Here is a 23,061-nt window from a genome sequence, read left to right as displayed (position 1 = left end):
TGTGCATGAGTATCCAATAAGACATCCTCACGTACCTCCTACTGAAGTCTTTAGATGACTATATTCCAAAGGCGTACTCAGTAAACCATGTGAGGGAAGGGGTGTGATTCTGAGAGAAGAGAAAATGTCCCTAACATAGTGTAGCGTTCCTCTATCATGCCAACTCTACTGCTTAATTATACTTCCAGTATTACTGTCTGGGGCCGGTCTTCCTATAGTACACCATGACTATCCCACAGGGTGAAAACCTAACACAAAAATATGCACAGGCAAAGAAAATACAAAGTGCAAGTTTTAAAGTGAGTGCTCTTTTTGGATAGAGACTTATTGTCTGTGTTAGAAATAAGAGCACAATTAAAACAAATCACACACCACGCTATTATCTTCCTACCATGCTTGAATACCTGAGATAAATAAATTACTCCTCTAAAGTAGAAAACAGATTGTTTATTTCACTTTCTTGTTTCACATAAGTAAAACAAAGTCAACCTTTGAATGTATCTGTTGAATTTGAATAATGTAAATAATCCAGGTTATTTTTCTTTTACTTTAAAGTATGGGTCTTGAACTCCTCTTTGTGCTACAATTGAAACCAAAGTCAAAGTTTCATCATGCAAGAGGAGAAACTATTTCATAAAATCTCACTGACAAGTCTTACACCCACCACCTATTGCTATTTTCTAAGATTCTTATTTAGGTTTTGCAACTTGAATCAATCAGGGAGAGGTAGAAAAAGCAAAGATGGCCACATTTAGTGAGGCCTAATTTACAAATGCTATTCATTGCAGATAATATATTACCACATTCTCTGTCTATAGTAGAGTATTAGTTCAGATAAGGAATGTGATTTTGAATAAATCATATTATAATTTCACAAACTAATGAATTGCTTAGGAAAGTTTCCACTGTTCCAAATCAAACCAGACACTAGCATTTTCAATTATTAGCCATAGCACAAATGAACACATTGGCTGGCACATAGAAATAATAAATGCAAACTCACTCTTTCTTTTTTCATTTTCTGGAGTAATTTACACCATCTGCTATTGATTCTTTAATTGAGTCTTCATATTTATGTGAACTATCTCTTAATGTTGACTGCTATATAAAGAAATACTGTTTGTCAGCATTTATAGGATGTCACAATGATCTGGCCATTTAATACAATAGAATCTGAAATTGCATTTTTGTATCATGAACGCATATGATGGTATCAATAGCAAATCAAGCATATTTTATGAAACATAATGATATAATCAAATAATGTTGATTAACACAATTCCTTTTTCTCTGTCTCTGTCTTTTACGCAAATATTAAATAAAAGGTCTGACTTAAAATAGTTTGACCTATGTTTCCAACAGTGAAAAAAAGATCTCATTTCAATAAATCTTCTTCTCTTCGCTCCTTTATGCCCTAAATTTTACCATAAAGATTTTTCATTATTTATTTGTTTAGTTATTTATCATTCTTCTGTTTTGGGTTTAATTTCTAGTTGCATTGCATTGATATAAATATCATCTATACTGCTTTTTGGAGCTTTATTAGGGCTTTCTCTGTGGTCAGTTTTTTCAGTGTCTCATGGTGTCTCTTTTATTTTTTTCAGCTGTACAGAGATATAATTGGCATATAACATACAAGTTTAAGGTATACGACACAATGATTTGGTACATGTATATGTTCCACAATAAGATAGTCAGCATATCCATCACCTCACATCCTCACGTAGTTACAATTTGTGTGTATGTGTGGTGAGAACTTTTAAAATCTACTGGGTTATGATATAGATAGATAGATAGATAGATAGATAGATAGATAGATAGATAGATAGATCGATATAGATAGATAGATATAGATATAGATATATAGATATATATCCACTGAAAAAATATAAAGGTGTAAGATAGGAAAAGGTAAAAAAGGGAGGAATAAGAGTAAATAAAAAAAATCTGAAAATAATTAGCAAGATGATAGACATATAACTAACTGCGTTAAGTCTAAATGGATTAATAATGCAAACGTTTTCAGACTGGATTAAAAAATACATGACTCATCTCTGTTTTCTGTAAAGAGATATACTTTAAATGTAAAAACTCACATAAATTAAAAGTAAATTAAAAAAATTATACCATGCAAACAGGAATCATAAAAGGACTAGTGTGGCTATTAATATCAGATGAAGTAGATTTCATAGATTTGTGGACTGTTCTTTCATTTTGATTTGTCCAATGTTTCCTCATATTTATCTCATTAAAGGAGATAAAGAGGGAACTCTCCTAATGATTAACCATTCTAAGTACATATGTACCTAATAAGAGCTTCAAAATACATGTCTCAAAGACTAACAGAACTAAAATAAAAAAAACACAAATTCAATCATAAGTGAAGGCTTTGATAATCTTCTCAGTAATGTGTGAATTTGAACAATACCAAACACTTTCACGTAACTGAAATTTATTTGGCATTACATCTAATAACTGCAGAATACACATTCTTTTTCAAGTGTACATGATAAACTAACCAAAATGGACCATATGCTGGAATATAAAAACAAATACCAATGCATTTAAAGAAGTGAAACAAGACATCTGTAATGTCTCCAAGTATTCAGAAAAAAAAAAAAATACTTCTAAACAACTCATGGGTCAAAGAAAGAAATCAGACCGTAAAAATCAGAAAATGATAATAAAAACCTCTCAAAATTAATGAGATATGATAAAGCAGTGCTTAGATGGAAATGTATAGCTGTATGTTACTACGTTAAGAGCAAAAGATTTAAACTCAACTACATAAGATCCTACCTTAAGAAGCCAGAAAAAAAAATAACCTAAGTACAAAATGCTAGAAAAGAGGAATAATAATAATTACATAATACAATAATATTAATTATATAATAGAAATCTATGAAATAAAAACACAAACAATTGATAAAATAAATAGAAACAAAGTTGGTTCTTTGATGAGATCAATAAAATGGATTAACCTCTAGACGTATTGATTGAAGAATATAAGAAATCAGAGAAATACAAATGTGGCATTCTGATTTTTTTTTTCCTACCTGGCCTGGCACTAGCAATTTAAATTCTGATATTTACTAATACTTAATGGGCAGAAAACTGAGATACCTTCTTTTCAGCAGACCTGCTTAAATTAGCCAAAGGATGCCTTTAGTCTCTAAAAGCTGCTTACTAAAGACCCAGGTGGCCCATTCCACATAGCCTAGGACTGGTGAGGCCTGCTCTTCATTTCTGTGGTCCTCAAAAGACACACACATGTGTGACCATGTGACACCATGCACTGTTGAAATGGTGGAGGAACTGCAGTGAAATGCCTTATTAAATCTCCTAATATTTCAGCATTAGGAAATTTCCCTTTTTATCGCCTTTAATGTTCTTTGTAGGAAATTGACTTCATTTTCCATTAATAGCCACACTAGTGCTGAGTGAACTCTCGTATATTGCAGTCCTGATTTAAACAGACATAACCTGACATTCAGTGGTAAGTTCTAGACCTGATTCTACAACACAGGAAGATGCAAAGAAAAATACAGTCTATGCAAAGAAAAATATAGTCTATGCAAAGAAAAATATAGTCTATGCAAAAAAGAGAGAAAGAAGAAGGAAGAGGTGAATTTCAGAATGTTACTGTGTTTTCAGGTACCTACTCACAGGAAAAACAAAACAAAAACAATAATAATAATGTGGCGTAAGATAGCAACTGTCCCAAAAGACACAGAACTCTGAAAAGGGAGCTGTTGGGCTGGCTTTGTCACATTTTGGAATCTGCTTTGATTGAGCTGTCTGGCCACTGCCCTCAGCTTCTTGGAGGTAATCTCTAAGCCATTAAAATGTCATGCTTGATAGAATGTCTATGTTTGTCTAGGGGCCTTGGTACATGACAGTCTAATCCAGTGATTTAGAGTAGGGGCTAGTCTCATCAGATAGTTTAACAATATGATTTAGAGTAGGAACTTTGGGTCAGGTGGTATCAGTCTGCCGTTTGGAGAGGCTGGAGACTAAGGCCGTACGTTTCGTTGGCAGCCAGGGTTATGTCACTGAGCCACAATAATGACTCCAGATTCCAATGTGCACATGAGTTTACCTGGCTGGCAATGCTCCACGTGTACTGGTACCATCGACGCAGGAAAATAAAGCTGTCTATGACTCTCCGATGGATGCTTGGTGTTTGAAGCTTTCCTGAACTCTGCCCATGCACTTTTCCTCTTACTGACTTAAATCTGTATTTTTAGGTTTAATAAACTGTACTGTGCATGTAACAGCTTCCAGTGAGTTCTGTAGGTCCTTATCAAATTATCAGAACTGAGAGTGATCTTGGAGACCTTGAAATTTGCATTTGGTATTAGAAGTGAGGGTAATTTTATCGACTATGTCCCTACTAACATTTCAATAGATTAAAAAAAATTGTGGGTGGAAGTCTGAGAGAAAGTGGGCATTTGCATATTCTGAAAGTATCTCAACCAAGATATCCATTAATTAGAAAGGGAAAAATAATAATAACTTATGTTGGAGATACCCAGCACATACCACCTTAAACAAAATATCAAAGTTATATTAGTAATAATAAGACACAGTGACAACATATGAACCAATACCCCCTCCCAACCACCAATACGCTGTACTGAAGATACGACAAGGGACAAAATTACTTCTGTGCTTCCTACCAAAAATGCATATTACCTCAATGTAATCATGAAGAAATATTTGAGCAACCAAAATTGAAGAACATTCCACAAATAACTTATCAGAACTCTTTAAAAAGTCAAGGTTGTGAAAAACAAGGAAAGAATAAAGAATTGGCAACAATTTGAGAAGACTAAGGAAATACAGTAACTAATTGCAACTGGGATCCTGGATTGGATCCTGGAATGGAAAAAAGACATGAATGGAAAAATTAAAAAAAAAATCTGAGTAAAATCTGTACCTCAATTTAGAATATTATACCAATATTAATTTCTCAGTTTTGATAATTATACTGTGGTTATGTAAGATTTTAACTTTATTGGAAGCTAGGTGGAAGATCTGTGAGAACTCTTACTATTTCTACAACTTCAGTAATAAGTCTAAAATTATTTCAAAATACATGAAAGAATAAAAGAAAGAAAGGAAAGGAGAGAGGGAGGGAGGAAAACTAATATGAAAACTCTATCCTAAAAAAACTTGACAGTTATCTGTTTCTGAGGAATTTTGATTTGGGAATTAAGAAACCATAATTTTATGTACATTTACTTTTCTAAAATTATTTTAGCTCTTAGCTGAAGACTGGAATGAACTGGAAAGCATTTCACATATACAGATGCTTGAATCTCACTCCAAAGATGTATATCACAATAGACAGAGGTGGAGACTTGCTATCAGTAAATTTTTCAAACAGTTCACAAAGGTTTGTGAATACCTAGTTTAGATAATAAATTATTTTATTATCTGACTATGGTAAAAGAAAAATGCATGTGAAGGTTTAAAAAGTATTGTTAATTGAAGATATATTGGAAATGAAGGTAACATACTTCTATAATTATAATGCAATTTTATGGCAAAATAGGGTTACATTTTTCACAACTTTCCTGTGGAACATCTGTTGTGTAAAGTATTACCAATGTAAGCATTTCAGAGATGCATTTTAAAGAAAAAAAAATCTATCATAAACAGTAACAACTAACTTGGGAATTAATTCTCATAAAGAATGATAATCAAAAATAAACATAAAAAGAATGAGAATCTAAACATAAATTGTGTTAGACAATGTATTTATGCTTTCTCATCTAATAATCAAGACAATTCTATTGAACAGATATTGGAATTTTCTCCACTTTGTATTCACATTGAGAGCTTATCCATGAGCACATGTATGAGTGAATTTAAGCCCAGGCTTTTAATAACAGTGCAGCTATGTGAATATTGCGAAAGGAAAAAAGTCATATCTAGGACTCTTATGTTTGAGTGTTATGCAAACATACTTTAATGAAAGCTGAGTTACTTGAAGGAATAATAAGAATAAGGTACATATATTTTTTACAGCAGTAAATGTCTTTAAAAAAACATTCCCTATGGTTAAAGTTGACTCATTTCCTATCAAACAAGCCATTAAGTGGTAAGAAGGTTTATATTCTTAGATAAAATGTGTATATGACTAGTCTTAGCATTTTATTCTTTTCTGGCTAAAGACACTACATGAATTTTGAAGGTAAATGATAAAATGAGTTAACTCTTTCATTATTCACCATCTAGGAATTGCATGGTCTTTACTGTCTAATGTATGTTTTTTGAATATTCTTGAACTTTTGGTTGGATGAAGATGGTTCAATGGGCTTGACAAACTACTACTCAGCTGTATCTTTGCAAGAAGTGGTATGCCCTTGTAATTGTATACATTGTATGATGCTGGTATGTGCAACATTGTGGAGTAAAAGTGTAGCGTGTTAGAATGATTTCAAACTTAAGTTGTTATCAACTTAAAATAGACTGTTATAAATATAAATTGTTATGTGTAAGGCTCATGCTAACCAGCAAGCAAAAATTTGTAGTAGATATAATACAAGATAATGAGAAAGGAACTTAAGCATACCCACGTTTTCATTGCAGCATTATTTACAATAGCCAAGATATGGAAACAATGTAAGTGTGTACTGGTGGACAAAGGATAAAGAAAATGTGAATACACACACACACACACACACACACACACACACACACACACACACACTGAAACATTTTTCAGACTTAAGAAAGGATGGAATCTTGCCACTTACTTGGATGGACCTTGAGGGCAATATACCAAGTAAACTAAGACAAGGACGACACTGTATGGTCTCACTTATATGTGGAATCTAGAAACAAAACAAAAAAGAAAACCAACAACAATAAAAAAAACCCAAGCCAAGGGATATAGAGAAGAGATTGGTGGTTGAAAGAAGTGGAGGGTGGGGGGTAGACAAAATGGGTAAAGGGAATCAAAAGTTACAAACTTCCAGTTATAAAATAAGTAATGCATATGGATGCAATGCACAGCATGGTGACTATAGTTAATAAAATTGTGTTTTTATATTTGAAAGTTGCAAAGAGTATATAACCTTAGAGGTTCTCATCACAAGAAAATTATTCTATGGCTGTATATGGTGATGGATATTAACTGAACTTATTGTGGTGATCATTTTGAAATGAATACCAGTACCAATAATGAATCATTATGCTGCACACTAAAAACTAATATAATATCGAATGTTAATTATACCTCAGTTTAAACAATGAGCTAAGGACTTGAATAGATTTTCTCCATAGAAGACATAGAAATTGTCAAAAGGTATATGAAAAAATCACTACCCACCAGGGAAATGCAAATCAAAACTATAATGAAATATCATCTCACACCTGTCAGGGTGGCTCTTAACAAACAAAATAAAACAAAACAGAACAAAACAAAACAAAACGTCAAGTGGTGGCAAGGATATGGAGAAATTGGAATCCTTGCACACTGTTAGTGGAAGTGCAAAATGATGCAGCCAGTATGGAGGTTTCTCAAAAAATTAAAAATGGGATATCTACCATTTGATCTAGCAATCTTACTATATATTTCCAAAATAATTGAAATCAGGATCCCAAAGAGATAACAGCACTCTCATATTCTTTGCAGCATTATTCACAGTAGCCAAGCTATGGAAACAACCTAAATGATACATGAGTGGATTTTTTAAAAATGTGGTACAGATACACAATGGAATATTATTCAGCTTTTAAAAAGGAACATATGCAATATGTGATAATACTGATTGACTTAGAGGACATTATGCTAAATGAAATAAACCAGACACAGAAAGAATTGCATGGTTCCACTTACAATAGTCAAATTCATAAAATCGAGGACTGGAATAGTGGTTGTCTGGGCTACTGAGTAGGAGAAAAAGGGCGGGTACTAATCAGCAGGCATCAAGTTTCAAGTCAGCAAGATAAGTAAGCTCTAGAGATCTGCTGCACGACATTGTTCCTATAGTTAAAAACAACGTATTGTACATTTAAAATTTGTTAAGAGGATAGATCTCAAATATGGTTTCTGACCACAATGAAATTTAAACAATAAAATAAAAACTGACAAAAATTGTTGTGTGTTCGGATTCCTACATAAACCATAGCATTTTTAAATAAAGTTTGTAAAGCTTTATATAAATTATATTCCGACATATTGGATGAAAGTAGAATATACTTATGTTCTGTGTGTGCATGCACATGTAAGATTTTGACGTGTTCATACAACTGTAGGATTGTGTGGGATCTCAGATGTAAGTTCACAGTAGTGGTGAGAAGCTGACTTGTTAGTGCCACCCCAGCTCGGTCACGGCAGAGCTGGCACTAGAGGAGAACTTGACTTTGGAGAGGGCCTGCGCGCTGCCATACAATTAAAAACAAAAAATATATTATTCAGACACCATGAGTGGACCATGGCTCATATAATATGACAGATTTGTTATTCTCTCCATTTTTAATTGCATAAATCAAGGAAAATGCCATATTCAGATGTATATAGGGAGGTAAATATGCTTGTTATAATAAATCATTTAAAGAAAAATGAAAATGAAAAAGAACAAACTCTGGTTACCATTTCAATGCTTTAGTCGTTTACTTTAGGTAATATGCTAAGCATTAAAATTTTAAATAAAAAATAATACATTTAAATTTATCTTGGTATGACTTCATTTTAAACATTTTGCTTAATTTAATCTTAAGAAATCCTCCTTTGTTAAGAGTTTCTGTAAATGTTTTCCTTCTGAGGCACTTGTAACTATGTGTCATTGTATGGTAAGTTTAAATATTATGAGATCTTCCCCAGTACAAACAGATCCATTATGTGCTTAAATGTTATTATTTATATCTATTTTTTATTCAAGTATCCTTTAAAGTTTCATTTTTTGTTTTGCTCCTATTTTTAAAATTTAGCTTTACTATACTTCACTGAACTTTGATCACTACCATCATAGAAATTATATTTCTCTCTATTGCATACACATCTAAAAATCATTAAAAATTCATATGGGTTTTCATTACAAAACCAATATTTCTACAATTTATAAAACATTTTTAATTCCAGTACTTTGTTGGATAATTCTGAGATTATTTTGACAAAATACATGGTGAAAATTAGATGGAAGGGTTTGAAAAACATCAGAGAGAACTAATGATCTAAAAAAAAAAAAAAATTAAAAAGCTTCAAAATTGCTTCTCCTGGAAAAATACAGTAATATTATATTCAAAATGTTGTGGCGACATTCCAGAATAAAACTGGCATTTTCCTGTAACCTTGAGTTATTCTATTTACTGGTTACCTGACTTTCCAATTATGGGAATTTATTAATCATAAATCAAATGAAGGCATTCGTTTCATTTTCTTTTATATTTTTCTCTCTCTGGCTGCCAGGTCCAGAGACAGACAGGGAGCAGCCAGCCACTGGCCACGTTGACTGACTGTAACTGTGTCTGAACTGGTTGTAGTGCTCAGCAGGGAGTACGTGTTCCTACAAACTTTCTGAAATATTAATACGCAAAATTGTACTGAGGTTTCTGATAGCAGAGGACTGGCTGCTCTGCGGTTTTCTGATTAGGTTTCTATTGGTGATTCCGAGAAGGCAGTGGCGCCTAAATGGGTTAAGTCTAATGAGGTTTGGAAAGCTGATAGCATAATTCAAGACAACTTTCAATCTAAAAGCCACAGACCCGGCTGGCCCCAGCAAACTACACTGTTTGTTAATGCTCTGTTATAGACATCTTCTAGTCAACCAAAACCAGATGTATTAAGTGAAAAAAACAAGTTATGGTTCTCCAAGAAATGTTTCTAGCTGCATTTTGATAGAATTTCTGATGACAATATTTTTAAAGGCATCTGATACCTCCTAATTTTTCAGGGGATGAAATCATAAACACATTGACATGTACGATCATTTAACTTCTTGCTGAAGAAACATAATTACCTTAAAACTTCATCATCCTAATCTTATTCAGTATGTTTCTCATGGGAAATCTAAAATCAATTTAAAAAATCACAGACAGAAGGAAAAGACAAGACCACAAACTTCTCATGCTAAAAATGGACATAAAGACGAACTAAGGAAATGAGCGAGCAGAAAACCTCAAACAGTGCATGTTTAAACTCTATAAAATGAGAATGTAAAGAAAGGCCATGACTTTTGAATTATTAAAATGCATTTTTTTTACACATTGAGCGCTAATTAAAAAAAACACTAGTGGTGCTTTAGAAGTGAACATTCTCACATATATTTAATGTTATGTGTAAAAATTGTACTATCTGAAGAATAGAAACTATATGAAATACATTTCAGAAAATACTTAAAACGTATTTACAGTTTAAGACAGTTATTTATAAAGATAGCACTATAACAGATTTCCAAAATATGAGAAACTGGACAAACTCTTAGAAGATTTGGAAACTTCTTTTGAAGTTGCTGCTCCTCAGTCTTTCCTAATTGTGGGTTTTCCTGAACTACAGAAAGTATGCTTTCCTGCTCTTTTTTTTTTATCATTTATTTACTTTTTTGTTAAAGTCTCTTTAGAAACCTGAGCTATCTATCATGCAAGTCTTGTGACTAAATTACAATAAATCAGAATTAGTAATAGTTTTGAATTAAGCATTATGTCTTCTTTGAACAAGATAATAGTGTAAATATTATGAAGTAAATGTTTAATTATTTAAAGTAAAATGTTTCTCCATTCAAAAGTTTGTAATTCAATACACATCAAGAGTGTCTTTCCTCCAGGTAACTGATTACGGCCTTTTTAAAATTTTAATATTTTAAATAACTTTGTTTTCTCCATTAATAGCATTATGTATTTTTATCAATTAAGCACTTTATGAAAAGTTTAGTTTCCTGTTATGAATAGTATGTTCAAAATAGGTTAAAAAGTTAAAAATAAGTCCTAGAAAAAATAATAAATAATTTTATAAATGTTTAATACTTTAGAATCATAGGTTCTTAAAAAATAATTCCCAATATTTTTTAGCCAAGCATTAACATTTCATATCTAGTGACTTGATGTTTGATTAAAATATATATTTTAGTGTATGTTTTAATTTGGGATGGGGCATTGCTTGCAGCTCTCCAAAAGCACAAAACTTACCTTCGACTAAATAAATATTAAACTCCTTAATTAAATACTGTGATATGAAATACATCAAACACATTTAAGATTATTTTTAAACAAATATATAGAAATACATGTTATTAAATATTTATTGTATTTCAATAATCATGGATGGTTACATATATATTTCAATGATGTAGTCAATTTTCTAAAAAGTTTTGATATTCCTCTTCTCTTTTAGAATTCACCTGCGATCTGATTCAGAAGCATGCAGTTTAACATTTAAAATCACTGTAACAGTCTTTGATTTTACCTGATAGCCTTTCACTAAACTATGTCACTTTTCCTGATCATTCTAAAATCAACAAGCAAAAAATCTAAATAATTAAAAAAAAATTATAGATTTTTGAGGCAGTTCTAAGAAGGCAACAAAGTAGTTTAAATAAAGGCAGTTTCATTAAAAGAGGTGTTATCAATTTAAATGGGGATAACACATTTGACGGACGTAGTCATTTCAATTATAATTTATAGACACTATGTTTTACAATATGAAGCAGCTTTTACAACATAAAATTCACGATGGTTTATATTATTGCAAAATAATCCCAGGAATTAGTTTGACAAATAACGTAACCATTCCTAAAATAAATACGGTCTTATTAGTTAAAATGGACAAGTAGGACAGCTTTTTTTCTTACTCTTGACTGTGCTTAGTAAATGTTTGAAGAGATTATATGTACAAATTCTCTATCTAGTGACTTGTTTATATTGGTGCTTTGCATGAATTTCATAGATAGTGACTGAAATATTAACTGGCTTGTCCACTGCCTATGAGCAATATTATTTAGAAAACAGATGAAAGTTAAATTGAAGATTTTTAAGGGCAGGAGTGGGCTGGAGGGGTGAAAAATCCTTTGGATCTATGATACTGCTTAGGTCATTAACCAACATCTCAATAGAACACTTTTCAGAAAGTGAGGGAGATGGATGCTGTCGTCTTTCCTGTCCATTTATTTTTTATGGTTATTTATTCACAGATGATGTGGGCAGACTGTGTGCAGAGAGAAAGCATGGGTAATTTACAGGCAGATGTAACCCTCAGTGGGCTAGGATGTCATCCAAAGTGCTCTAAGGCATTAAGAGGAAAGTAGGTCACTTGAATCATAAACATTTTTAACGCTTCCATCATAAATGAAACTAATATGTACTTGTTCTAAAAGCAAAGAAAAAAAATCATCTTCCAATAGGGTAAGGAAGAAAGTTAAACAAAGCGGAATTATTAAACGATCCCAGTTTCCACACCTCTATGAATGTCAGTAGGAGGTCTACTTCTAACACTGTACGGAACCAGCAGGAGAGTTTACTAATGAAAGACAAGATGCATGTGTTGACATAGCATTAAATGACTAGTGTATCACTCCCCCAGGACGTACATTGGGGATTCTATGCTGTGTAGCACAAACTAACTGCTTTTTATTCCCTTGTTTTCTTAATTTTAACTTCTCACACAAATTAACAGCTTTTGGTTTGCCATTTGCATGTTTGTTTCATGTCATGCATGGTTAAAATTAAAATTGGCTCACTAGTTATGCACTTCAAAATTTAGTACTTCTTCAAAGACCTGCAGGATGACAATGAGCTTGCAACGCAGCTCTCTTCATTAAATCAAAGTAAATATAAGTTGTCTATGTTCGACCCTTCAAGAGCCCATGGCATACGATATAAATTGAGAATACTCAACATAAAGAGACCGTTTCATGTCTAAGAAGTATGTAATTATGATTGGCTAGCAATGGATTTTTACTCCTGTCACAGAGACATTACTGAGGCCTAACACTGAGGATCTATGGCATTGTATTCCTGAATGTGACAGCACAGGACCTGAGAAGATCAAAGCACAAGTTTTCCTTTGAAAAAGAGACTTGTAAGAAAAAACAATTTTCCCCTTGTTATCACCATAGGATATATTCATGGTTGAAGAGGTCACACTCATTTAAATTCTTTAAAGTGAATTTTTCAGGGTGAGAGAATAATCAAAAGTAAAGCACACTCCTGAGGGTCACATGATTCAGTTAATTCTGGCAGCAACACTACAGATGGATAACAGTGGCCGAATAAGGAGACATATAACCAGGTAAAATAAATAGCAGGGAATCTACTAGTCAGCAACATTTTTTGTTTGTTTGTTTTATTCTTATCAACATCACAAGAATTACTAACACTGTTACACTGACTGGTACTACTAAGATATTAGCACAAGATCATTTACGGGAAGACACTGACCTATTACCAATGTTTACATATTTATTGCAGAATGAGATTGACAAATTCATTAATCCTGATATGACAAGTGATATTAATCCATTATTGGCAAGTGGTATTCCGTCTCCCAGAAATTCAGCCCTGTATCCTTTATCAAATTGAGTCTGTGCTCACCAATGTTGGTTAAGAAATATAATACTTATAAATTCCAACACTTCTACTTATTCTAGATATTATATTTTTTAAGTGAAAAACTTTGGTCAGTTCGAAGACAGACAAAAATTATAAAATAATACATTGAAATTGAATATTGTTTAAAACCATTAGTGTGTCGAATTACTGAAAATCAACAGTTTCCAGAAAGAAGTCTAAAACATTTTTTAAAATTGATCATATTAATATTTTTTAGCCACAGCTAGGATGACAATTACTCATGCTAATTTGGTTAAACAGCACTGAAACTTTAGTGAAAATATTATTATAATAGATGATGATCGAACTTCCATCAAATACATAGATACAGGTAGCATATTCCAATTTAAGGAAACATAACACCAGTTTTAAAAAGAGAATAGGTAGATCTAACTTAAATAGTATTAAACTAGATTGATCTATTATAGTGCCTAATCCTGTTAGTTATATTTATTTCAAACAATGTATTAAATATTTAGCACTTGCTGAGCAAGACAATGTGTAAAGCTCTATGGGAAATTCAGACATGAATCATGCATGTTTATTTTGAAAATACAATATTTATCCAAGGATAAGGCTTGTTGTGTACAGCATCATTTATTTAGAGGTTAAGAGCATGGACTCTATTACAGAGTTCCACAGAAGGGATTCAAATTTGAGGCAGGCGGTGTCAAAATTTCTAATTGGAAAACTGACAAAAGATTATAACACTTTTAAATCCTATTCTGTAGTGAGATAAAAGAACATTTCACTTTCCTTTTCTTCAAGAATCTCTTCATTTTTCATGTAGTTTGATCAAATATTTTATCGGTTGTGAAGTTTGCTTTAATTTTTTTAGATTGTTTTGACATTTTGCTTTTATTATATAAGTCTCCATATCTAGCGATTTGAAAACAACTTTTTTTACATATAAAAATGTATTTTTTATATTTTTTATTTTTGTCCCAGGCACCTAGGATAACACAATGATTAGACAGAGCAATTTAATTATTTTTCAATCTTTATCTATAGAGTGAGTTGAGTTTATTTTTGAAATATATGTAAGGACTTTCTGCTCTTTCCTTTTTTTCTCCCTTTGTTTCTTCCTGCCTTTTCCTTTCCTACGTCTTATTCTAATGTTTTTTTTTCCCTCTTCTGCCACAATCACCAATTCTGTTTCCCTTTTCCCCGTATACTCCTATTATGTGAAAAATCAGCATATTTATTAAAAAATATTATTAGGATTTTTATTTAGTCATTTCAAATAATACATTTACATATTTGTTCTTCAATAATTTTTATTTAAAAACATCCTGACTGTAAACTATTCACTATGCATGTGTTAAAACATGGACAGAAAGACCAGCCAAAACTTTAATTTACATTAAAAAAACAAAAAACAAAAAAAAAACCCTGAAATTAACTTGATTTAAAAACTTTTTATAAACAGTTAATCATGCAATAGATATTTTTCTTGACTTTTGGGGATCTTTCTTTTGTTTTCTAGCACAGTTTAGGTGCAGGAAACTAAAGCCTCCATAATTATTTTATATCATATAGGAGATTTCAAAATGTCTGGCCTTCCCAGCATACACAGTGATGAAAGCATCTCTGTTTTTTTTCAGGAACTCTTCTTATGTATCCATAAATTCTAATGACAACATAAGATTTTAAATAAATATTGTAAAATTTAGTTAAGCATTTCCCAAAATACAGTTTTCAGAACACTAACCAAAAATATATTACTCAAAATACATCTTCTATAGCCAAATATCTTGTGACATGCTATACATCATACATCTTTCTTGCATTTTTATTATTCAAATCAGAATGTTAAAAGATCTCAGAAGTTCTGCAATAAGAAAACCTGACTTTGTTAAAAACAGTTCTGCTCTGACAGATGAGTGATAACATGACTAGGCACACACAATATTTGCAGCCCTTTTCTCTCAATTTTCTAGAATTGTCTGTTCTATATTTGTTATAAATGGGACATCTGATACAAGTAAATCATTTTTTTTTTTCTTGAATAGTAACTCTTTATGTCTGGAGTCTTAAAAGAGATAGGATATTTGAATAAATTATTTTAATTCCAGGCTGAATACTGTGTATGTGTGCCAGTAAAGCCACTTGAAAATTTTAGCTGGCATCTGTTCTTATTGGTAGGAGACTGGATTGAACCAGTAGTTACTAATTTTGACTATTAAGCTGTTCAGATGTGTGTTGTTTACTACTAGACTTACCCAGAACTAATGAAAAACTTTCAGTTTACACATTCAAGTTTGCTGAGGAGCCATTCTACGATTCTTACTCTATTTGTTAGCTCGCCATATATTTGTTTTTCTCCTTCTGACATGCAATTATTCAACTGTTAAATCCTCACATCTTGTGAATCTACCTATGATGCCACTTATATTTTTTTTCACTATGGTACTCCATGATTCATTCATTCATTCACTTCTTGTTTTGTGCTTTAAATGTTTTATTCCATTGATCTTCCAGGGCACTAATTTGGGGCTCTCGGTGTTCATGCCTTCCTGAAATGTGTCTAGTAAATTAAGTAGAAAATGAAGCTGCTTTTTGCTTTTGCTTATTTGTTGCTGCCAAGTACAACCCCTTTTTTATTTGACAGTTCACTTTATTTCCTTCCTGCTTTTATCACTTTCCCATCGCATTGCCTATCTTTCTGTTATAAACGCCCCATGCCTCTGAGCATTTGATCTGTTGATACAGATTGTTAATGTTCTTCCAGTTTTCGGTTCCCTGGTTGTTGGAGTGCCATGAGTGTCAGCAGGCTGATAAACGTTTGGGTGTGAAGTCATCATTGTATCCTAAGCTGGTAGATGTAAGAAAGCAGCTAACAGCCCCTACTGATCCATTGGAAGAAGGCGCTCTGCACCTTCACCACTGCAGTTCCTTCAGCCTCAATACTCTGGGGTATCTCAGCCACACTCTTAACCCCTTTTATTTCACTTCAAGGGAGGAAGGGAAATCAGGAACATGGATGATGTACAACTTACTCCATTAAGCCAGAATCCTAAGAGTCAAAATCTTACCAGAATCTACTGCTTTATGGTTCTAGAACTCGATGACGCTGATCTAGTAAGAGCAGACTCAGCTCAAAGAAAAAGAATTCACACAAGATGTCTTTGCCAAAACTTCCACAAAGCAAAGCTTCAACTGTGCTCCAACACTCTGAGTTTTCAGTATATGTTTGACTCAGGGAAGACAGATAGACTGAAGTTGTAATAAAAGGGAATCTCTATATGTACTCATCCTCTATGTAGTACCCCAAAAAGAACAATTTTTAAATCTCTCAAAACTAATAGCAGAGATTATATGAGCATTTAAAAAAAAAATGTGTAATTCAAGTTACCACCTGTTGTCTCAACCAAGATATGTATTTGTTTGTTTAGCAACCACTGAGTGCCCACCATATGTCAAGATCAATAGTAGGCGGAGACGGAATGATGAGCAAAAATGTATACTGATCTTCCCCTCATAGAATCTAAAATCTAGTAGAGGAAACAAACACTATTTTATATATATATATATATATATATATATATATATATATATATACACACATATACATATACATGTATATGTATATATACATATATATGTGTGTGTGTGTGTATATATATATGTATATATATGAAAGGAAGGAAAAGTACAAGCTTCAATAGCATTCAAACATAAGTAAAAATGTAACTGTGATGTACCATAAAAAAGATACGCTGAGCTCGGGGGACCTGTCATGGGCAGATGTCACTGGGACAGCGAGAAGAGAGGTTTCACAGAGTAAGAAATGTTTAGGTTAAATTAAGAGGATGATTATGAGTTGCCTGACAAAGAGTAAAGGGACAAGCATTGCAGGCTTTTATCTCCAGTAAAGAAGGTGAGGGGACACTTGATGCAAAAAACCTTGAAGGGAAAGTAGAAGCAAGACCATGAGGGCCTTTTTAATTACCACAATGTTTTTTTGTTGTTGTTGTTGTTGTTTTGTTTTTATATATCTTTATAGCAATGAGAATGAATGTAAAGTTTCAATCAGGGAATGGCATGATCAGATTATTGTTTAGAGCAGAAAAATTCTGCCTAAGATGTAGAAAATGGATTTGTGTGAGGGAGAGATTGATTTATAAAGGACCATTGAGAATCTACTGCAGTGTTCAAATGAAAACGTTTAATGGCTAGAAGCAATATGCTGCTCGAGACATGGAAATGTGGATCAACTTGTGAAATAATTAGGAAGTAAACTGACAGAAATGTTTGATACCAGGTTTCAAGAAGAAACGAATCAGCATAATTTCTGTGTGTTTTTTGTTTTTTTTCTTAAGTGGATACATGTTTCTTCACATTCATGTAAAGCATGGAAACATTATAAACCAGGTTTGGAAAAGATAGAGTCTTATTTTCCATTATGAACATATTAGGTTTGAAATATCCCAAAAGAAACAAGAAAGAAGAAAAAAGAAGACTAGGCTGGAGATACATATTAGGCAATCATTTCTGTATGACTGGAATTGAAGACATTGATAAAATTGAGAACCATAGTTTGAATGATGAAATAGAGGTTTTATTTACACTACAGAGAAAAATGGACCTTCAAAATGAGGAAAAAGACAAACTAGGAGTGGTTAATATCAATAAAAGCAAAGGAAGACAGTTTAAAGCAAGAGAAACACTCAAAAGTGTGGGAAGCTTCTGGAGTCAAGTACGAAAAAAAAAAAAAAAATCCCCAATGGATTTACTTACATGGAACTGAATTTTGATTTTTTTTTGAAGTAATAGAACCAGAACCTGTTTGCAAAAGGTTGATTTTGAAAGAGAATTGAGAAAATGGAGATCAAAATTTTCCAAATCTCATACTGAGATTTTGAAAAGTCAGAAAAAGACAAATATCATATGATCTCACTTGTATGTGGAATCTAAAAAAAAAACAAATGAACACATCAAACTCATAGATACAGAGAACAGATGGGTCGTTACCAGACGCAGGGTGGTTGGGTGTGGTGACTGATATGGTTGGAGGTGCTTAAAAGGTACTAACTTCCAGTAATTAGAAAAACAAGTCCTAGGGAAATAATGTACAGCATGGTGGCTAAAGTTAATAACACTCCATTGCGTATTTGGATGTTCCTGAGAGTAGATCTTAAAAGTTCTCATCACAAGAAAAAGAAAAAAATGTGCATGGTGATGGATGCAAAACTATGCATGGTGATGGATATTAACTAGACTTAATTGCGGTGACCCATTAGCTATGTACACAAATATCGAATGATTATGCTGTAAACCTGAAATTAATATACAGTCATACGTTAATTATATGTCAACAACAATGATGGCTACAATAATGACAGCCACAAACAGTTTGAGCTCCTGAGCTGAGGCTTGGAAACTCCCCCAAGTAGTAAGTCAGGACAATTGTAGGTTTCACCTCATTTGTTTTTCCCTTCTAAGGACCATTGCCCTTTACTTTCTTGATGTTTAGTTCCTGAAAATTGGTGGTTCACATTTTGGGGCCACATTTTTTTTTTTTTTTTTTTTTTTTTTTTTGTGGTGGGGAAGGTTTCAGTTTTTTGGTTTTTATAAGTGTGATGTTAAACCTAGTTTCTGATACTCAAGGTTGGCTGAAAGGGGTCCTATATTGCCTACAGATTTCTTGATGAGTGTGGTGTGTGAAAAACTGTGTAAAGTCAAGAAAGATTCCAAAGTTTTGTATTAAACTACTATAAAAATGAAGTTGCTATTAACTAAGACAGAAAACCCTACTTAAAGACGCTTCTAAAGAAGTAGTGTTATTCTTTACCTACAGTTTTCAAATCGGGCTGCAAATGAGAATCATCTAGTAAATGTTCCACAAAATGTCTGGATTCCTCCCAAAAGCATTTACAGAAGTTTTGGGGTTTTTGGTTTGTTTGTTTTGTTTTGTTTTTCAGTGTGGTGCCAAGCATTGGTATTCAGAAAAGATTTTCACACCACTCTAATGTTTAGCCATGGTTGAAAACCAGTGCTCTATACTATTGCTTCTCTCACTTTAATATGCTTATAGAGGTTTTATAAAATTCCAAGTCTTGTTCAGTTTTCCAAGGTGATAAACTTTGCTTTTCTAAGAATGTCCCAGGCGATTCCTATGCTGCTGGTTGACACTCTGCAGAACAAGGCACTGCTATTCAAATTCGTGATAGAGCTATATTAATCTAATGCAGTAAATATTAATCTGATATTGCTGGTAAAATGTTTGTGTTAGTTGCTCTGTATTAAAAGATGTATAGAAGACTCAATGATTAATTATGTTTGGCAAACAGTGAGTAAAATCAGGTTAAAGAGATTTCTTCATTGAAGAATTTTTCATAGCTAATGCTTTCCTCAAGTTACTTCTTCCCACATCCCATTTTCATGGAGCATATTAGAGGATTAAGGATTTGCAAAACCCACTGTCTTGTACTAATGCAGAGGTTGAGCGACCTTCAAAAAATCTTAGTTACTTTCTTAAAAACTTAAAATATTACTGGAACATCTATCGAACTAATTTGTTTTCAGTTTCCCAATCTGATGCACGGTGTAATGATTCTAATTTATTTACAAATCCAAATAGGTTTTTACAAAAACAAATCAATCATGCCTTGGATTTAAAGTGATTATGTTGCACGTACATACACATGTGACTTTTTTTGTTGTACTTAAAAATACTTGACAAGTGAATTTTCTTTTTCTCTGCTCCCTTCTATAGGGTTAGGGTTAAAGTTACCTTCTAAATGATAATAAAACCCAGAGAAATCTGTTACATTCCAAAAGGTTGTGAGAACCCAGGTAACTTTCCCCTTCTCTCCGAAAGAGAGGATCTGTGTCCATTCCAGATTTAAAAAGACCACTCTATCTCTAGAGGGGACTGGGGTTAATATGCCAACATCTATATATTAAGCTTCCAGTTTCATAATTTCGAGTTCTTCTCCTAGTATAGGTCCCCTTCTACTCTTGTCTTCCGCATGGAGGGTCCATCTGGCTCCATGCTGTTGCCCCTTGGAGGAATAAAGAGCATGGGCAATCAGTACTCAGATATTTTGTAATTAAATTACCAATCTGCCTCTAATCCAGAAACCTCACATTTACTGTGAGGATAAAATAAATAAAATATAAATATATATTTACTCCGTTATTACATAAGTAATAAACTTAGCCTTGTATTGCTAGTAGGTTGTTGTGGCGACATTCTTAGAGCCAGAATTCAATGCCGCTGAATTTCACAATATTTTTCTGTGTAGGGGGGAAAGCCTCCTCTCATCCATTCTGTCTTGGGGGTCTTATCACATTGTAGATTCTGATTCAGTTAACTTGGCGTAGGGATTAAATGTCTGCATTCCCAACAAGATCCCAAGTGATGCTGCCACTGATGGTCTGAAGACTACACATATGTAGCAAGGCGTTAGAGGAAAAACAGGCTCTGAGAGAAGAGTGTATACATTTCAATAAATAAAAGGAAAACCTTCTAACATAACATGAATTAATTGATGAAGATGTAGAAGCCACTTGTATTAAGACAACTTAAGAACATACCTCAAAGGGAAATTAGTGACAATCATGTACCAAATCCTTTCCTCTGTCTCCTCTCTCGTCCTCTGTTTCCTTTTCGGCTTGCTGTGTCTAAACTCCCATTTAATCTCCTCTTTCTCATTTCCGTACTGTTTCTTAATCGCCTTTTACTACGCTCCATTCAACTTCTAAGAAATAATTTTTTTATATTTCTGCTTCTTACTTTCAGACTCAATTCCAAATGGTCTTGCTCTGCTTCGGTATGGTACAACCTAACCTCTTCACATTCAGAATGATCTTAAAAAGGAACAAGCTAGCGATATTGGACAACCATTTTTGAGGAATGTGAAAAAGATTCTAACATTGTGATCCTAGACCAAAAAGATATATTATATTCTCTCAACAGTAAGTTTCCCCAAGAGTAGCTTAAGCAATTCTATAAATATTTTAAAAATAATTTTCTAGTGCTATCACCTTACCTACTGTCTTTAACACACACACACACACACACACACACAGACAAATATATATATATATAAAACATTGTATCAGCTATACTGAAAGCATTTTATAGGTACATTGTTTTTTACAAAAAATAATTTCCAGATTTATCGCCTTACTTATTTTTGTTGTTGTTGTTCTTCTTATGTGTTTCTTCTTCTATTTTAACATATTTTGTACAGATACAGAGAAGGGGTTAAAATGTGACATAAATGTTCTGGAAATAGATTGCCTTAGTTGGAGAGTATAAATAAATGTTAGTACTATGATTTTTTTTTTTGATTTTTTTTTTTGCCTAGTTGAAATGTGAAAAGAGTATACAAGTTAAATTATGGGTAAAGTTAAAGGTATACGAGTTAAGTTTTATATAATGTTAAAAAGGCAATTTTCTTATTTCAGTTTTCTTCTGCTTTCCTGATTTGTGACTAAAAAATGTGAAGGATGGTTAGTAATTATATCAGCCATAGGGAGTATGAGAAGAGCACTACAAGAGACAAAACAAACAAACAAACATTATCAAGTATAAAAAAGGGCAACAAATGCTACAAATGCTCAGAGAAAAGAGATAATAAATTAATTTTATAAAACTAGGGTATAGAAAAGTAAACAGATTAGGAATATCAGATATGTGATTGATAAGAAAAATTTCAAAAACACCTTCATTTCAAATGTTTTTGCTCATAACTTTCTACTTTTGTTTTTATAAAATTATTTTTTTCTTGGACAATATTCAAACTGCAAACAGTTTTCTACAGTTAATTAGGTGCTATGCATAGTGTAGAACTGGGGATGATGAGCACTGGTTCATTGAGTTTACAATTCAAGTTAATATTATCATGTGATGCTTCAGTGAGTGTGGTATCCCTAAGAGGCAAATCAACTCTATCAGGCACCTAAGTGTCACTCACTGTACCAGAAAAGGTAAGAGAAATAGAACCCCAGTGTTACAGAAAAAGATGTAGGCCTCTCATGGGTGAGCACCACACACTAATTTGCTCACAGTAGGATTGGATAATGATTTTGGCAAGTTGGTCTTTACTTCTTTTTATTAAGAGTGCATAATCACAAAACTACTATTCATATTACTTGTGAAAATCAAAGATAATATTGAAATATAAAAAGAAAACAAACATACCCACATACATTAAGACATAGTCAAGCCTCAAATACAGTGAGTCCCTGATGTATTTTAATTTTTATTTCAGTATTAGAAAAACTCATCAGATATATTAAAATTATATGGGTAGAGGACTGTTTTGGGGATGCCCAAATTAAAAAAAAAAAACAAAAAAACAAACAAACTGAAAACTATTAATTTATGGGCAAGAAAAAGGAACTAATTTACTTGAGTTTGATGTTGACATTGGGGATATATATAATCTCCAAAGGATAATTTTAGTTTAATTTGTACCAATATTATTTAGATCCTTCAAGTAAAGAGGTTTTATAACTGAAAAATAATTTTACAATTGAGAGTCCATATAATGC

This window comes from Rhinolophus sinicus, linkage group LG07 (genome assembly GCF_036562045.2).
Source record: "Rhinolophus sinicus isolate RSC01 linkage group LG07, ASM3656204v1, whole genome shotgun sequence".
In the NCBI taxonomy this organism is placed as follows: domain Eukaryota; kingdom Metazoa; phylum Chordata; class Mammalia; order Chiroptera; family Rhinolophidae; genus Rhinolophus; species Rhinolophus sinicus.
The sequence above is the reverse complement of the archived record's forward strand: the minus strand, read 5'-3'. Positions refer to the sequence as shown.